This window comes from Triticum dicoccoides, chromosome 7B (genome assembly GCF_002162155.2).
Source record: "Triticum dicoccoides isolate Atlit2015 ecotype Zavitan chromosome 7B, WEW_v2.0, whole genome shotgun sequence".
Lineage (NCBI taxonomy): Eukaryota > Viridiplantae > Streptophyta > Magnoliopsida > Poales > Poaceae > Triticum > Triticum dicoccoides.
Genome location: NC_041393.1, coordinates 8773735 through 8793418, shown reverse-complemented (window position 1 = coordinate 8793418; position 19684 = coordinate 8773735). Strand labels below are relative to the sequence as shown.

At 43.7% G+C, this 19684-nt stretch overlaps 1 long non-coding RNA gene and 1 pseudogene across 10 annotated transcripts; both read right to left on the bottom strand.

Annotated features, from left to right (window-relative positions):
• Positions 1-6355: 6355 nt before the first annotated feature.
• LOC119341413 lies at positions 6356-11290 on the bottom strand. Of its 10 annotated transcripts, none has more exons than XR_005165081.1 (9): positions 10797-11290; positions 10159-10400; positions 9440-9528; positions 9179-9293; positions 8538-8881; positions 8020-8127; positions 7829-7906; positions 7477-7672; positions 6356-6566 (listed from the first exon to the last, which is right to left on the bottom strand). It is a non-coding gene; the product is annotated as an uncharacterized LOC119341413 (long non-coding RNA). The 10 variants fall into 10 exon arrangements; XR_005165085.1 differs by lacking the exon at positions 6356-6566 and having other exon boundaries at positions 7360-7672; positions 8538-8646; positions 8776-8881; XR_005165083.1 differs by lacking the exon at positions 6356-6566 and having other exon boundaries at positions 7360-7672; positions 9440-9551.
• Positions 11291-13095: 1805 nt separating this feature from the next.
• Positions 13096-14963, bottom strand: LOC119338500 (annotated as a pseudogene).
• Between the last annotated feature and the right edge of the window lie 4721 nt (positions 14964-19684).

Genomic DNA, 19684 nt, shown 5'->3' with positions numbered 1-19684 from the left:
AATGCTTTGTATTTGAATATTAAAGAGGAGCACGACCTCGTTGCAACTGATCTGTTGACTGTTCCATTTGATGAGTTCTTCGCGTTCTTCAATCAAGAGGCCCTCGATAAACTAATGGTCTTTTGCTACTGTCTGTAAGTACTATTTCTGTCATTAAGTCTCTATATATAGCTCGGCTCTTTCATTGCATGTATTTATAATTAATTATCCTCAATATATTATGCAGATTGAAGATCGTCGAGTGCAAAAAACAAGAAATTTATGATATTGGGTTCATTAACACAAATATCATAGATGAATTTCTGGTTAAAAAGGACGTCAAAGAGGCCGAGGACAACTTGCTACGATCGTTGATCAAAAATCAAAACAAAGATACCATACTCTTTCCTTACAACGGCAAGTGAGTGTTACTGTCGTGTGCATATTCGGTTTCCCTTATTACTCGAGCGAGGTTATAGTAATGTAATTGATGAGTTATGCATGCGTGCGCAGGTATCACTATGTTCTTCTGGAGATTAAGCTTGAGCGGGGACTAGTAACCGTCTTAGACTCGAGACGGAAAGATCCCGAAACCTATGCGGACATGACTGAATTGCTCAACAAGTAAGTTCAATCGATCATTATCGCACCATATCGGCAACTTTTTGTTCATTTTCTGATATCTCAAGTAATAATAATTATTTTCTTTGTCTTGCAGGGTTTGGAAACAGTTCATCGCAAAAGCTCCGGGACTGCCGAAGGAGCTGCGATATATATACCCGAAAGTAAGTACTACTAGCTAGCTAGTTGCGTGCATCTCCGTTGATTCTATAGCTATACTTCCATCAATGTCATTTATAATGTTTCATTATCAGTTTGATTGACCTCTATTTCTCGTAAAGTGCTTGTGGCAGGAACAAGGGAATGATTTATGTGGATACTACGTGTGCGAGTTCATCCACAACGCGACTTTCAAAAACCAGCGGGGCTACTCTAAAAGACAATATAAAGTGCGTAAGCAATAATATTCACAATTTCATTTTATTACACCATCATTTCTATTGAGTTTCATTCATATATATGTATTAATTAACCCCCTTCTTCAAATTAGACGTGGCAGATGCGGAATGAACTCCTAGAACCAGATCGCATGAAAGCAATTCAAGAGGAATTGGCGGGATTCTTTCTTGACCACGTTATCAATAAAGTCGGAGAATACTATGTGGAAGTTGATTTCAAATGCTAGGGGATTGTAATTAAGAGATCTTATACATACTAGTAGAGTGCCCGTGCGTTGCCACGGGCTCTTGAAATAGTTTGCAAGAGTTACATGTTACATTTCACACGTACAAACAATATAACAGACACACAATTATTGAATAATTGAAGTCCAATTTTGCAATGTAAACTGATAACAAAAAAGATTAATGACATGTGCATGTAATAAACTGAGCGATGCTCGACCTTAACATATATTACAAAACTATCAATATCTAGATGATGCGCTTAAAAAATTCTTTCACAATATTAGGAAAGATGCCTTTAGCTTCATCCCCGCAATGTTTTAGCAAGTATAATAAAAACTGTTTCCTCAACTCATACCCATCTTGCACAAATATTATATGTAGTTAGCATGAAAATTTCACGCCGAAGGTCTTAAATCATGTAACGGACAATACTCACCCTGTAAATCGGCTTGACCAATTCTTTACTGTTCCACCAGAGCATAAAATGAAAAACAAAATAGTCAGACACATTCCTGTAATTTTTTTAATTAATAATATAAAGAATATAGTGATAACAAAAATAAATGTTTTTATTATGAATTAATTACCCGTCTATACTCGTTGAAATACCAAACGGAAATAAATGTTGTCATTTAGATATATCGGAATTTCAACCAGGCAGCTTTATTTTGAGTGCTTCTTTGAAATCCCTTGTAAAACTTTTTAATTTCGGTGCATGCCTCAAATTTTTATCCTCTAACTATTGTGATGTTTTAATAGGGTCCATAATATATAGACGACGTGCCTCTTTATCGATTACGTATAAAATGTATTGGCCGATGGATGCATAGGGAAGATAAATATACAAGTGAAGCTATTAGAAATAACAATAAACCATGATTACCATAGACAAAAGACTTTACTTATCATATTGCACGATGAGATGTCGTTGTCTATCCCAGACAGCTATCAAATAATGTTGCCAACGTCTGGATAGTTTCCTTCTCGCAAAACTTCTGACCTCGTGTTGACTCTAGCATAATGGACCTCGTGTCCCCCTCGCAACCAATTCTCTCACCGCAACCGCCCCTCTCACTCTTTCTCGCTGCCACCTTCCATCCACGCTCACCATCCCCTCCCCTCCCATCAATCGCTATGTCGCCCATCCCCTCCCCGGTTATCTGTTTTGGTCAGATCTGATGAGTTGCGGTGAGCACATATATGTCACGGTGAGTAGCCGGATTCAACAACGACATCAATATGGCCATCCCATGGCGATTTTCTGGTGCCATGGGCTTCATACAATACGATTTATACCTCGGGCGATCCGTGACATCGATCTGGCCCTCCTAGGTCAATTTTCGGTGCCAAGGGTGTCCTCCAGGTAAATTGGTGTCTTGTGCAACCACGTCCATGGCTCCTTTCCCCCGCTAGACGTTAACTCGATGGTGTCTTTCCCTGAATCCATCGCAAGTTAATTGCCCATCCGTTGCTACAGAGCATACATATTTTTGTAGTTTAACATAAACCTTTAGGATACTCGTCCAAATAGGGTGGTGTTATCGACAATTCTTTTACCATTAAATAACTCCTCATCTTCTTTTCTTTCTCTTATTTCATCCACTATTTTTGTCTCTCCACCCTCTGTCCAAACTTTCCACCTCTGGCAGTTGTGCATGATGCAGTCAGCTCAAATTTCCTCTTACACCCCACTCACACACACATCAAAATTCAAACCCATCGGTCTGTGGTAGTGAACCCCTGGAGATAGCTGGACCTTCAACTTGTTATAGCTCATCTTGACTGATAATCACATATAAGTGCCTCACCTTGATATTTGATACCGCAATAGTTGTGGTAGAAACTGGTTGTGCCATCCTAAACGGTTCAAGACAATACAACTGAAAAGAGTTTCACACATGACATCTGCATAACAAGATTATGTAAACATTGGATTAGAAATAGCCTCAACAGATTATATCAATATTTATTATTCTGTCTAACAAACCCGTATAGTAGATGTTTTGTGCAAAATCAATATCAATAGTTGGTGGTTTATGCAGTTTCCTCTTCAATTTAATCCGCGTCACCATTGGGACTTTGGGAGAAGACAAGCCTAATTGTCAATGCGTCTGACATAATTCCAACGAACACGACGTTGCCGAGCATGCCCTTCGTCATCTTGAACTTGAATCCGTCGTGTCGTGCGCGTGCCTCCGTGTAATTTGCACTTGAAGTGTCACCACGAGCTGAGCTCAGGTGTTAGTTCAGAAGCTGCAAGTCCAGTCACTTCTTTCCCCATCACGGTCACTACCCATGAAGATTAGGGCTCCAATATTGCATTTTATGCCTATGCTTCCGTGTAGACTGCCTCGCATGACCGCGACGACATAAGATCTCCGCGTTCGTAATGACTAATGACAATTTAATGTACCTAGACCGACTGCGCGAGCTGGTCCTTAAAGTGTGAAACCCGGCGAATATTGACATCTGAGCACGGGCACATAGTGCCTGCTCTTTTGAAGTTCAAAAAACCAGATTTTTACGGCTCAAAAATTTTCAAATTTTTGTGGGCACACATATATAGCAGTGCAGTGTAAGGGGTCAAATTTTCAGCAATATACGTGCTCGCATGTATAAAAGATACAAAAAAGACAAAACACATGCACTTGGTTTTTGTTGTTTTTGGCTGAAAATTTGTCTCTTTTGTGCAACACATAATACAACGTACTATTGAATGAATTTTAACCGGTACTTAAACCACATGCATGCGTATTATTCAAATCTTTGAAACACCTTTTTTGAGCAATTCAAAATAACGTGCTTCGTTGCCCCGGTGCTCCAAAAATCCATTTTAGAAATCCGGCCCATTCATTCATGCATGCAGCCGCTCTCTCGTCGTATGCGTGACGACCGACCGACTCCTGTAGAATGCCCGTGTGATGCCACGGGCTTTTTAGTTTGTTTTAATCTGATTGCACCTATGAATACATTGCATATCTATCTCTCGTTCCCCACTTTGTCTACCACTCTCCATCTCTCTCCCTAACCTTCTCTTTCCCACCCTCGCTCCATCTTTCTTTCTAGCCCTCTCTATCTCTCTAGGACACAATCCCCTAATTAAGAAAAAGCCCCCCCCCCCTTTATATTATAAAATAAAGCAACCATCACCTCATACATCCGAGAAGACCGATACAAACACACGCCACCACCGCACTCAACACACATCCAAAGCAAGATACAAAGGTGCCGACAAACCACCCCAACGACTACCAAGCATACTACGAATGAGCACAGAAGAACCGCTTCTAGCCGACGGACAACCACATGAGTGATCCACCAAGGAGAGGTGAGACGGCCAACGCCGGAGCGGGTACTCCAAAACGGCACCTCCAAGAAGGGCAGGACCACGGATACCCGCCATCGTCTGATCCCGTGGATCAAGTTTTCACCCAGAGCAACACGAAGGGAGTGAGAGTACCGTGGCGGAGACTGCAAGAAGGAAACAACATCTACGGACGTCGCCGCCAATGGCTAGTACAAAGATTGGGCAAGTTATGTACCCTGGTGCTCTGACTCCCCCCGTCGCACCCCTACTCTGCCAACCACCCGCATCCATGCCGCCTGCGCTGCCATGTTTGCTCGCCCGCACCCAAGCCGCGCAAATCCGCCCAAGATCAATGCGCCTCCCATCGCCAGGGCCGCGGCTCTGCACCTAGACCGCCATGAGAACATCAAAGGGGGTGGCTTCAAATAGCTCCGCCAACTCCAACCACCGCCTGAACCGACAACGCCCGTCCCACCTGAAGCGTTGACAGAAAGCACCAGGCTGGGGAAAGGGGAAGGGGGAGGAGTGACACATGGCCACAACTGGCACACCTCCTATGCCGGCGACATGCGACTCAACAATGGTGGAGCCCTCGTCCCTCCTACCGACCTCCCCCTCCCCCCCCCCTGCCGAAGCACCCCTGCTTCGCCCCACCACGACTAGTGGTGCAGACTGGCGAGAGGCCACAACAACCGCATGTCTGCCGAAGAGGAGGGTAGATCCACCGTCAAGGATGGGCCCAAGAGAAGCCCACCCGCGCCGCACGCCATCGTCCAAAAGCTGGGGAGGAAGGCCCGACCAGACTCCAGGACGCGCATGCACCCCCACCACCTCAGCCACGCCACCAGCCCGCTGCCACACCCTGCATATAGCGCCACACCCTCGTTGGACCCACGGCACCCTGCGCCACCAGAGGCGGACGGGGAGGAGAAAGCCCCGCCGCCACCCAGCCTAACCAGCCCGCGTGGATGGCGATGAGGAGGGCGAAGATGGGCAGAGCCGAGCAGCAACTTTTGGGAGTCAATCCTAACTTATCCCCATGCACATACAACATCCTACCCAGTCGCCGCCTCCAAAAAGTTAGGGTTCTCTGCATGCCGCCGGCGCCGCCGCCGGTCCGTCCCATCTTCGGTGGCCTTAGGGCCATGGAGACGGAGTGGATCTCGGCCCTTGCCGGTGGGAGGGCCCTGTATATATATATATATATTCGAGCTTTGTTAGGGTTTGTGTCCTGCTCAGGAAGGCGAGACAGCGGCGGCTCCCTGAAGATGGAATAAAGGTCCCTCGCCCAGCCCTCGTTCCGGTGATGCGTCTAGCATCATCGGTGGGCGCGTGGAGGTGTGTCTCCAGCGGATCTATCTTTGGTAGATTTGCTCGGATCTGTTCGTCGTTCATCTTCGTTCGTGTGTTTTCAGTTTGGATCCTTTTGATCTACACTCTTCATCTGTGACGGTTGATGTTCTGGTGTGTTGGTTCTATAGGGCCTTGGCACGACGACTTTCCGACTATCTTGCCCGGCTCCAACAAGGGAGGGGCGATGACAGTGGTGCGCCTTCAGCTCGCTTCAGTGCTTGTAGTCGTCGCTAGGTGGTCTACGGATCTTAATGTAATTGTTATTATTTCTCATCATCCCTAACTTTGAAAGTCTTCCAACATTCGTCATCCACTCCCTCCTAGAACTTACACCGAGGTAAGTTTTAGGGGAAGGGTTGGGTGTAACAACCTGTAACTCCTCAAAATTTGAGTAGAATTTGGAGAGCCTTTTGAGGAGTTAAATTTTAGGGGAAGCACTTTAGATGCCCTTACTTCTCAGATTATGTTTCCAAATCTAATAAATAATTTATTGTCAGGTGTCTTGTAATCTCTGTCCTCATACTATCTACATCGAAGCAAGGATGAAAACGAAAGAAAGTTGTACTGGAACAAAATAACTATATTCTATTATTTGAGAGAGATTTTCCCTCGGTATTTGATGTCCCCTTGATAGGAGGGCATTGTCACTCCATGTCAAGTCTTGATTGGATTCTTCCAACCTGAAATATATAGTACCATAAATGTTTTGTAGAATAGGGGAAATTTTTATATATACACACACACAAAGATGGTGTATGGATGGTTTTTCTGCAACACACTGAAGGAGAACATGTAGAGGCATTTTCTCTTCAGGAATAATGTTTATTTTTGTCAATACAAGTTATCTTAATCTATAGATCAATGAACATGGTTAAGTACTACATTTCATGGATTCGTGTAATATGTATCTTTTATCAGTTAGTACTAATTTGCAGATGAATCAAATGCAAAATAGCAACGGATAACTTTACCATCCATTAAACCTGCAGTATCGACAATTACTGTTGGGGCTACCCAACAGTTATTCTGCTCAAAAAAGATAGTCGACAAAACACATCAATCTAAGGCCTTGTTTGATTCATAAGTCCTAAGACTTGTCCCAACTAAAAAGTCCCTCCCTGTTTGTTTTCCAGGGACTAAAAAGTCGCTAGTCCCTCCCTGGAGTTATTAAATGACCATGTTACCGCTAGTATACAGAAAAATAACAACCAAACAACACCATGGGCCGGTGGGGCAATGGGTGCAGGGAGGGGCATTGTTGAAAAAGTCTCAAAAAGTCCCAAAAAAAGACTCTCCTTGAGAGTCTTCTTCATTTAGTCCCAAAAAGCAACTTTTAGTCCCTAGTAGTTCCTCCTGTTTGATTAAAAAGTTTCTAAGAGGGACTTTTTCTAGTCCCTACACCAAAAAGTCCCTGGAAACAAACACCCCCTAAGTTGTCTGCAAGACCTCTATAACTGTAACACCATAGCAGAGAGAGTAAAAAACTCAGCATGGCCAATAATCCATGCTAATATTTTAAAATTTTCCCTAATCATCTATCTTTAGTCATTGACAGAAATTAGAGGGCGGAAAAGATAGAACCACCCTCACTTAAATCACCCAAGGTTGATGTGCGATGTGCCTGTCAAGAGACTCCAAAATAAGTCCAGTGCTAGCCTTCTCTCCTTTGACCTTCGCAGCCATCACGCCAGCTTCACCATGCACCTGTCCTCCTCCACGCACCCCCTTCCATCACTTCCTCGACCTCTTCATCCTTTGGCGTAGGATCCTTTGTGTTCGCTTCTTTCTTGAGGCATCAAATAATGTATATCGTCGGACAAGAATTACAAGGTGTTTAGCACAAAGTGTTTGTTCATAATTGGCTTAGCAACAATTAAAAAACACTGCATCTTCAATAAATGGTAAAATACTTAAGAAGCAAGACATTTATAAGTAACTTTACCATTTCCTTCAACTGTCCTTTCTTCAGGAGCTCAGGGGCTCACTATCTGGGCGGCAAGCAGGCTACCACGCAAAGATTCTGGATGCAAAAAGAAAGTAACAATGTTTATTAATTCAGCCATATTCCTAGTATCCACATATTAGTTTGTGTTAAAAAAAAAGAATGCACAATTCTTATCACTGCCGTTGTACCATTCCATCATGGTTGCAAGCTCCTTGTATTCAATGTTTTTGTCAATGTCCTCCTTTTACAAAAATATCCTTAAAATCATCCCTCCCCTCTTAACATTAAGGAGTGATCTTGCAAATACAAAAGGATTAGGATATGAACACCAATTATAAAATGGTGACTCGTAGCAATGATTTTCATAAAAAAGGTCACTGAACACATAAATATAGGGCTATGCTATGCACTTATAATTAACAGTTTTTGATTGGTACTTATAATTAACAGCAGATAATAAAAACAGTACGTAAAGTTAAAATATGGAAAATAGTACTGAATTGGGTGTATGAATATTGCAAAGAACTTATGGGGTATGAACATATTATTCGGAGGCATAAGGCCATGTCCAACGCTCAGCTGCCTGTTTGGACGCCTAACGAATAATAATAATAATTAATTAAATCAATTAGCATAGGTCTAGGAGTCCCCGCCTCTAGTGTTGCAAATTTAGTAGGTGTCGTGTGTTAACATAGTAGCAACCAACCTGATTATCGCTTCCATGACCAAGTTAGCCGTACCGAGGAAGTCCTGATGTACTGAATAGCACAGAAGAACTAAATACATCTTCAAAGAAATGACGAAGGAAAACCCCACTAATAACAACCAAAGCAGATAATTATCTAAATATTTTATCATGAGAAGATGATCAAAGCCTTTTGCTTTATCTGAAAGAAAAAAGAGCGTGCTAATCTTTAAGTTTCATAGTTTCAGGAAGGCCATACAGTACGGAAGATCCCTCAACCGATGACAGTTAGATAGTGAAGTCAGCACCACAAACAACATTAGTTGCTTTAGTAACAAGGCAGGGGAGTGGTGACACCTTAGTCCCTGCACCAAATTTGGAACAACATGGAGTCAGGGAGAACACAAAAATAACAGCAGTGTAAAAACACAGTGGGAAATGAGTTTCCCATATGGTCAAATTCCCATAAAATTGTCAGAACCACCCCATGGTCCTAAACAATATAACTTATGTATATGCTCATGTCATAAATATTTTTATTGGTTTCATTATCACCCAAACAAGTAGGTTCTAAGAACAGGTGACAATATAAGTTGTATTTGCTGCACTTCTAGTTGTGTCATCTATCAACCATAAAAAAAGCAATAGGAGAGGGAGTCAACCACTCCTTAGTGAACTCGTCCCCAGCTTGTCCGTATACAAAGCACTTCCTTCGTCAGTTATGACCATCGGATGATTTCTTCCAACACCTGCTGCAATCATGGTGTATCTGCAGAACTGAGAAATGCTAATTAGCATTTAGAAACATGCCTACGAAACATGTAATGCCATTGGTCTATTCAGTTCATGTATGTTGAATGCTAGAAATAACAGTGGTAAGTAAGAAACGTGACAAAAGTTAAGCATCGACTCATACTTGATACCTGCAAGTCTGCAGCCAAGAATCTTGACACGCAAGAACAACAAGAATGGACAACCTGTCCGTCCACTTGTTGACCAGAGCCTAAATGCGCTGTATGGCAGCTTCATTAGGAACTTGAACATGAAAGAGGATCAAAGGAAAAGTATTTCTTACTACATGTATATTCAGTAGCTCAGATCCTACAACAGATTGTCTAGGTCTGTTCTTTGTGCATACTGAAGTATGCACATGTTTTACTGTAATTTAGAAAATTCAAACACAAAGTAGATGATTTCTGCTTGTAGGACAGGTCTGCTACCAACCATTAAGAAGGATTAAGCTAGATGTTGGCAAACCTTGTTCAGGTTGCGGTGGCTAAGATAGGTGATGAATTCTCATGTTTTTTTATTGTCAGCTCCCTAGTACTATGAAGAAACCACATAGGTCTGCATCCAAAATCCTTCTAATGTAGCCAAAAAGAATCGACAATTAGTTTTGTCCTTGAAAGAAATAATGCTAATCAAGCAATCAATGTTATATTTGCGAGCTCGAAAGTATCGGGACCAAGGGATGGTTACTGGTTAGAGCAGCAGATGAACAACAATGGGCGATGCAAGAAATTGAGTTCGCGTGCCAGACGACACTGGCGTACGATGGAACTAACCTGATATGACTTATACTTTCAAGTTGTAGTTGCTTGCCCAATAGAAGTGGTAGTATTTGCAGTGCAATGGAACTAACCTGATACGACTTATTTGAGGAGACGACAACAACAGCCAAGGAGGCGGCATTGTCCAGGAGGAAGTCCTCGACGTGTGACCTGGACAGCGTCTTGGTCAGGTACTTGGAGTCGGAGATGATGCTGCCATTGCTCACGCTCGTCGAGACACACTGTCGTCGCCCTTGCCGCAGTCTTTATTGCTGGGGCTGGTGCTGGTATCTTCCTCCTTCATTCTTAATTCTATCACTGAGCCACATTTGACCTGATTTAGCAAGTTCAACGTAATGACATTATTTGTAGCACAAACCAAGCAGTGAAACATGATTTTAGAAGAGCTAAGATATATGTGTGACAGTATGTCGTTTCACTTTCATATGCTTTCTTAAATGACCAAAAGGAATGGGGACTTCAGTTTTCACAAATGAGTGATCTTAAAATGGTAACGATTAATGACCAACAAGAGCTAATTCTTCAATCCCAACTAATTTCCTGGATTTCAAAACAAAGCACCAATGCGCCAAGACATTTGTCTGTATCACACTGCACCAAGTAATTTCGCATCATGCTTTGAAGCTACCGTGTCTACAATTTCGAACTCAATGGCATAGTAATTTGGTACAAGATAAATGTAGTTGCACACCAAATAATCATGACATACAAGTATTTCAGACACTCGGTAACAGATCCGGCGCCGTCGGCGGATGGGTTCGTCGCCGGCCTCCATCCGGATGCTGTGGGTGCGGATCCGTCGCCGTCGTCGCCGGCCTCCATCATCCGGATCCTCGTGATCCACGATGGCCGCGCCTGCCCGTATCGGCGTCGGCGGATGCGGATGCGTATCCTCGGGAGAGGAGGAGCGGATCGGAGGGTGGCGGCAGCGAGATCGCATGAGAGGATGGCGGCTCTGTGTCGTCGAGGGGATCGATAGGTAGCGCCGGGAGTGAGGAAGAAGGTGGGGCGGGGCGACGCCAGGATCGCAGGAGGAGATGGGGGGCGGGCGGCGCCGGGAGCCAGGGAGGAGGACGGGGCTGGCGGTGTCGGGCGGTGGCGACGGGATCTAGAGGCCTCGCTCGTGCGTGCGAGTCGCCTGATTTTTTGTCGTTGTTTTTTCTTTCGTAGGTCTTTTTTCGTAGGTCTTTTTTCATTGAGGCATGCGAGTGCGAGGCGTGCGAGGACTGGAGGCATCGCTCCCTTTTTACCTGGTTTTGATTGGTTTTCTTTTTGGTACGGGGAAGTGGGAGGTGGGATTGAGGATGAAAAAAATCGAACGAAAATGGTGGGACGAAAATAAAACCCGGAACGTGACCTACCAACTGAGACATTAGGAGTTTAGATTGTACATGTATGTAGCCAGTAGCGTCGGATACATGATACGAAAACTTGTTGTTCGACCAATCTCTCGGAGAAGGAGAGGTCGATCGATCACTTCTCTCGGTATGCATGACGAACTTCTATACTCAATGGTTCTCTCGATCACTTATGTATATAGTACGTAGCGTCGACCAAGCACGGACATAAGAGAGGACACTTCTCCCTATTAATTAGCTAGCTAACACAATATATGAAACACCTAAATTAACCCCCCAAAACCCCCAACCCCCCTCCTTTCAAAAAAAAAACAAAAACCCCAGCCACTAAAATGCTGATGCATGGATGCCTTTTGGTCCCGGTTGGTGCCACCAACCGGGACCAAAGGCCCCCTGCCTGGGCTTGGCGCACCGGCCACGTGAAGGACCATCTGTCCCAGTTCGTGTTTGAACCGGGACTAAAGGGGGAGGTATTAGTAACGACGCATTAGTCCCGGTTCATTAACCGGGACTAAAGGCCCTTACGAATCGGGACTATTAGGTGTTTTTCTACTAGTGTGCTGCAGCAATCATTCAAAATGTCAGTATCAGAAAATCAAAGCGGTGACAGTTGAAGAAAATCCAATATAATTCCTCTCTTTTTCCAAAAGTTTTGAGGTTGCTTCCCTGTCACGGCTCGGACCTAACTAATGCCATGGGCGTTAAGAGAGGGAGGAGCTGTTAGCATGGAAGTTCTATTGGGTCGGAAGCTATGGCCTATAGCTCGTACGTACTACTCGTTGGTGTGTGTTCGATCGCTTGCAAGACACAGTATGGATCAGCATATGCATGTATGCTGCCGCCGATAACGACGGCCCTCGCTGCCCACCGTTAGTCCACGCTAATTATCCAAAAACGTACCGGAGCAGCTGTCCATACACGAATCATCCAGAAAAAGAAGAAGAAGAAGAAGAAGAAATGTTTCTTGCCCGCTGATGGCTGAGGCTGCTACCTAACTAGTAGCTGCTGCTAGAGTGTTAGTGGTTATGTACGTACCTGCTCCCCTTGTCCTGAAGCTCTAGTTGATGGACGGAATTAATTTTCTGGTGCCGCATGGAATTACATGGTTTTGTTTGGTAGGCACGAGGACGCTTGGTTTGGTTAAGCTAAGAGCATCTCCATCCACGCCCCCAGGAACACCTTCAGGCCATTTTTCTAGCACCGGCGGTAAAAAATCTCTCCACTCACGCCCCCAAAACCTCACTTTTCGCCGGATCTGAAGAAAAACGACGCCGACAAACCCACCCCGAACCCAGCCCCCCGGGGGGCAGCTGGGCAGGCCGGCGGTTACTTTTTCTTGCTGCTGGCCCACTCTCAGTCTCCCACCTCCCTCTCTCCTCTCTTTTCATTTAGGTCCCACCCACGTGCCCTCACCCTCTCTCCTCTCTTTTCCTCTCTCCTCTCCCATGCCCCTCTCTCTCGAGCGTGCCGACGAGGCAGCGGGACAGTGAGGCCAGCGTCCGGCGTCCGGCGTGCGGGGCAGCGAGGGCGCGTGGCCGACGTCCGGCGTGCTTGACGAGGTCGCCCACTCTCACCCGCATCACCTTAGAGATTTAGAAATTTAGAGCATCTCCAGCCGTTGAGCCCCCTAGGAGGCATTTTTTTCGCCAACTAGAGGGCTGCCGGCGAAACATTTGGCATTGGGGTCAAAATTTTCGGAGCCGTCTCCCCAGAAGGCTGTTTCTTTTCTTCTTTTTTTCTTTTTTATTGTGCATGTCATTTCCACAAACACGTTGTGGGCAAGGCAGCTCGGAGACAACGACGCTGGCCGTGAAGGCACGGATTGCCGAGGAGGCGAGCTCGGCGGTGGCGAGCTTCTGCTGGAAGAGCCAGGAGTCGCCTGCCTCGCTGAGCCAGTGGCAATGGCGTCGCAGCAACAGAGCGGGAAGGATGTCGCGCCGTCAAAGCGAGCGGAAGGCAGCCACGGCGTCGGCCTGGACGAGATCGAAGGCGGTGATGACGACGCCGCCCCAGAGCGGCACGATGCCCCCGGAGAGGATCTTGATGGCAATCGCGCTGCCGATGACCTCCTGTATGTCGGCGCCGACGAGCGCGAGCTCCATCACGACCCAGAGCGCGCGTGTGGCCCAGGGCGGGTACTCCTCCCGGCAGAGCTCGGCGAGGTGCTTCCCGGTGACGACCCCGAGGCGCGCGAAGAGCAGCTGCACGAGCGCGCCCATGACCGTGGCCCAGAGCAGCAGCCAGAGGAGCTGCACGAGCGCGCACATGAAGCCGGGCCCCGTGAAGCGCCAGAGCTTCCGCCAGGAGAAGGCCGGGCGCGCGCGCAGCGCCGGGGTCGCCGTTGTCGTCCGGCTCCGAGTTGGAGATGGAGATGGAGACCTTGCCGTCCGAGTCGTATGATTGGCAACACGAAAAGCCAGCGTATAGTAATGGCTGGCAACACGAAAAGCAGATGGATGTCACGTCGCTACTTGCTAATTTGAGTTCAAATGCGTATGATTGATCAAGTCGGCACGTTGCTATCTGATAGAGAACTTTGAGCTATTCTAAATAGAGGAGAGATTCGCTGAAATAGTTTGGATTTTACAATGAATAATTAAATTGCACGCCTAATAGGATTTGGCATGTCTCCGGGCTCTCTTGTTGCTGAGCTCCATCCATCGTCTATTTCTTCCGTTTCACTCCATCCATCTTCTATTTCTTCCGTTTCATCAAACTAGTAAGTGTGCACGTGCAACGCACGTCTCCATCCATACACATAATTTTTTGTGAGTATAAATTAAAGTTTATATTCCAAAAATTGTTTAAAAAAATAAAACAAGTCATGACCATAAAAAAATCAATGCTCAACAATATGTATTTTTAAAGCACACCACCAATAAATAGATAGATGATGTACATGGTTCAAAAACATAACATCAGATGAACATGGGTATAATTAGTAATAATGCACACAAAGCATGTCTCGGCTGATGTATACATTAAAACAAACACAAGAGACCTTACAAATTTTATGGTAAAAGAACCAAGAGCAAAAACTGAAGTGCTGCAATACAACCAAAAGAAAGCCAAATATATCTTTTGTCTACTATATGCTTAAGAAAATTTTGCATAAAATAGGATGTTTTTTAAGATTGGTCTCTTTAAACTTTGATAAATATATCTAATACCGGCATAACTGGCATACAAATGACCCCTTCGTCTCTAAAGAAAATCAGGGGGTGTCTCAATCTATTCTGAAAACATAGTCATGGTATATAGAAAAAACGTGTGCATGTCCGGTGAGCACATCATTCATCGTATTAAACTCCATACTCTTACAACAAATCTAGAAGGATGGAAACGATATACCAACTCACACACAAAATAAGCTTAGCACTTACTTCATCTTCCTGTTCTTGGCTTGTTGTGCGTATTTTTGTCTTCGTTACTGAGAGGTCAATAGTCATCTCCTTATCAGCAGCTGCCTGCATTGAGTCTTCTTGTTTGCCAAGCCAGGGTGTTGTAGGAATGGACATTGTAGGGGTAATTGGTCTTCTTGCTGAACTGAACCCTGGAAGTGATGTCAGCATGTGTACCAATACCTAGTAATCATGGACGTCTCTCTATAAACATAAAAAAAAACTAATTATACTTCAACAGTAAAAAAACACATTTTTCATAGCGTAGTTCATCAATAAATTTTATAAGGGCAGTGATATAATTTCTCTTTGGATTGTGTATATTTCTATAGAGCATGCAAATTTGTACCATAATTTTAAAGGAGAGAACACAAGTTACAGGAGCACCCCAAAGGGGGACGACATCCACGCTCCACCACCAACACATATCACAATGTCCAGCCATCCTATTCCCTCACACAATTAGGTCAGCAAGAATGAGAACACAGAGTGTTGCCTCGTTGACTTGAAGCTGAGCATTGTTGAACGCCCTAGCATTGTGTTGCTTTCATAGGCTATAGCACACAAGCATAACAAGAGAATCAAAACCACATTATTTAGCTTTGGGAATGAACTGGCTAGATCTCCCCACCAATCCTGAAGATTATCGGTGACAGGAGGGGCATGGACAACATAAAGATGAGTCGTTCGAAGACATTGATGCCATACCTGTCGAGTATTTACGCACTGAAGCGGGATGAGATCGCAGTGTCCTCTTCCTGCTCAGAGAAAACATGGCCAAATATGTACCTGCAGCTCTCTTCTGACCCAACGATTCGATGTGCATGCTTGATGCTGCGAAGCCAAGCAAATGAAAATCTTGCAGTTCAATGGCACCCAGCTATTCCAAAGTGCCTTAGCACCAGCAAAGCAAACAGCTCCTTTCGAAAGAAGAATGTATTGGTTTGTCTATATAACACTTCACAAATTCTGCACCCTGACCTTCCCGCACAGCTGACACAAACTTGATGAATTCAGAACTCAACAATGCATTATGTCGGTCCCTTTAGCACAACAAATTCAACCCATAGTTTTGGTTGGTCTTACTCTGCTCAGTGAAAAGTCCCAAATGAATGATCTCATCCTAAAAAACACTGTGTCCAACGCAGGCACCACCTGAATGCTTCCTGGTTGGAGCACCTCCAATCATTAACATCATTCTTCAGCCACACGATCACCTATTCACAAACCAGGTATATCAAAGGAGGGCACCCTTACTTCTAGAATCAAACTACAAAACTGCAGCACGAAACTGAACACGAAATCCTCTTAGATGCTTAGAAGTTTAGTATAGTTATGTGATTACCTTCTCAAACATCCTGTTTGTAAAATTCATCCTCACAATCAGAAAGAAACCATGCTTGAGACTTGCAAAAAATATATCAGCATTGGTACCTAAAAAATAATTAATTTATGTTAGTTTTGCCCTTGAGAAACGAATGGCCAATTTGGTTCACAAAAAATGTTATAAAGGAAAAAATATTAATTAGCAACGTTGTAGCTTGCAGACTGTCCCGTTCATCGTAACTAATGTAGTAACTTAGATAATAATGTTGGCTTCGCAGTTGTAGTCATCCTTGGAATTATTGGACCTTGGAGAGGCATGTAGTAGCATTTCAAGAGCATATGTACTCTATCTACAGGTTATATGAATGCCAAAAATAGCTAGTGTCTTATCAATGCTGATTCCTTCTTGCCCATGGTCTCAGTAGCCTGTTTTGAAGGTATATTATGTTAATACAATATTATAGAAGTAAATACATTCATAATACAGGAAAATGGATCCCCTATGTTCAGGTGCTACCTCTAAAAGCAAGAATTTGACAGCCATTATGAGGATATATTGTCCATGAGAAGGTTCCCAATATGTTAGGTCCATTTGAATTATCAGTGTAGGAATCTTGTGATAAAATAGCTTGACATGTATTTTCATCAATCTATAAGAGCAAAACATATGAACAGAACCATACACCATACAATTAGCATATGACTAATTTTGGTATTGTCTGAGGAAAAAAAATACGACCTAACATGACTATAGGTAGCAGATATTAAAAATCATGTGAGAAAATGAAGCCCTCTACAGTTTAATCACAATAATTAATTGATTATTAGCATCAGATTATGAAACCATTCACCAACCTCTAGAAGGATAGAGAAGGTAGATAAACTACATCAGTAGTTTGGTGTGCCTTTCAAGCAGCTTTAATTCTACAAAAGATATGTCATGATAGCAATCTGCTACCATACTAAACTCCCCATCAGAAAAAAGAACCTCATTCCTATTCAATCAAACAAGGGACACAAACAAAAATCAATAGAACAGTACAAGCTCACTGACTGCTCCTTGTAGTGCAAATTCTACTGATATTACAAGCACAAACTCCACCTTGTCTGATCAAAAAACACCACCCAACATCTGTTAACAGATGAATCAATAAGCTCGCAGGACAGAAAGACCAACTACCAACCTAGCTGAAAAATATTGTATATGGTACCATGGTACACCCACCTAAATAACATCTTAAAATAATTACAACTTAAATCGGGTAACTGAAGCACCAAGTGTAGGAAGATACGTTATTGATTCGGTGGTGGAAAAAAACTAAAAAAATCATGACTTGGTTTATCAGGTAATCGTGTTAAGTCTGAGATATACATCATGCCACACTTGAGTTGTAATATCACATTATCATTTCCATCGAACTAATTCAATACAATATATAGTGCGTATGAGGACTCTAACAATGGATTTGCCCAACTGTAAAAATTAAAAGGGGTTCGTGTAAGAAAACAAAAATGATAAATACTGCAATCCAATGGGAGTCGAGAGCAGTATAAGCAAGAACTAAGATATTTCTCACTGTTCGTATGGTCGGCGAAGGAGGCGCAGTCGGCGAGGATCTGGCCGTGGAGCTCGCCGAGGCGCGCGGCGGCATCGTCGCGCGTAGTGGCGGAAATGACCTGGCCCTCGGGGTCCTTCCAGGATGCCTCGCGCCGGGACTCCTCGTGCCTGATTAGGATGTGCGACGCCCGCATCGTCTCCACCCCCGCCGCTGCCTACGCCATCACCCTTTCCTCCGCCGCTCGGGTTGCTTCGGGTTGTTGGCTCCGTTTGCTCGGGCCCATGGGAAGTAGAGGAGCGGTGGGCTGCGGCAGCGATCCGCGCTCGCATCTGTGAGAAAATTACGGGATTGGGATAGTAGAGGAGGAGCGGCAAAGCTTTGTGGGCGTTGTGCAGAGAGAATTACGGGATAATAATCCCGCTAATTGAGGACGAAGGGATGCGCAGGGGAGCAGTCTGCTTCGGAAGAACATTTAATCTGGATCGTTTATTTATGCGGCAGACCCTTGATCTAATACGGACTGTTAGATGTGATTTAGTTAGATTGATCGAACGTCTCAGATAGTCCTGTGTACAGTTTGTGGTGTGTCCCTAGGTGAATTCATGTTTGCTCTTTTAATAGTAGTATAGATTACCTGAAATATTAGTGTTGTCCTAAAAGCTAAAACTTTACTCAAGCTTGACCAATATATTAAAAGAAATGCTCATGAATATTGAATGAAAATATATCTTATAGGGAATAATGAAACTAATTCAGTATCATAGATGGTACTCCCTCCGTCCCCCGCAAAAAAAAAGGTACTCCCTCCGCCCACATATAGAGGGCCTAATACATTTTGCGAGGTTATCTTTGATCATGGGTTAGCACAATAATATATGATATGTATGTTACACAAAGTATACCATCAAATTCGTATGTGAAAGGAGTTTCTAATGATACAATTTCTATATCATACATCTCATATACTCATAACATTATTATTGGACAAAGGCTACCTTAAAAATGTATTAGGCCCTATATATGCAGATGGAGGGAGTAATATATATATCTATATACAAGAAATGTGACATATGACAAAATTAGAACTTTAAGTAATTTAGAATGGAGGAAGTGTTTTGTGAATATTGATAATTAATTTATAGTGATTTCAACCTAGTAGCTTAGGTATAATCACTTTTGAAATTGCAAGTGGCACTTACCGTATGTTGCCAAGCTGCCACTGTCTTTTGCAGTTCTTCACTGCTTTTAGAATCCGTTTTGGGAGGAAGAAGATAATCACTTGTCAGCACAATTTACAACAATAATTGGTTGAGCTAAAAGAAATTTGTTACAGGATAAAGTTAGAACTCTTAAGTAATTTAGAACCGATGGATTACTTGTCATGATATGTAACATTCACAAGTAATTTATAATTAAATTCAACCTAACTACTCCCTCCAATCCATAACAAGTGTTGTGGTTTTAGTTCAGACTTGAACTAAAACCATGACACTTAATGTGGATCGGAGGGGGCAACTTACATATCATCATTTTTGAAATTGCAACAGGAACATATCCTATATGGATGCCAGCTGCCACTGAGTTATGTAATTCTTCACCTTTTTTGGCATTTAGATCGGGAAGAAGAAGGTAGTTACTTCTCCGCACAATTTGCAGCAATAGGTTGTACTTAAGAGCATCTCTAGCAGACCCCACATCCCGCCGACCCGCTTTTCACGTTTGCAGCTCGCGGAAAAACTGTTTCGCAGGCCGGCGCGTACGGCCGCAGTGTGGGCACTAAAGCCCCCAGCTCCGGGGGCCTGGAGCCCTTTAGTACCGGTTGGTAAGACTAACCGATACTATAAGGTTTGGGTTTTTTTTAGTTTTATGATTTTTTTTCATTTAATTTTGTGTTTTCATTTTAATTCTTTTTCGTTTGCTGGTATTTTACGATACTACACATTGTACACGTTA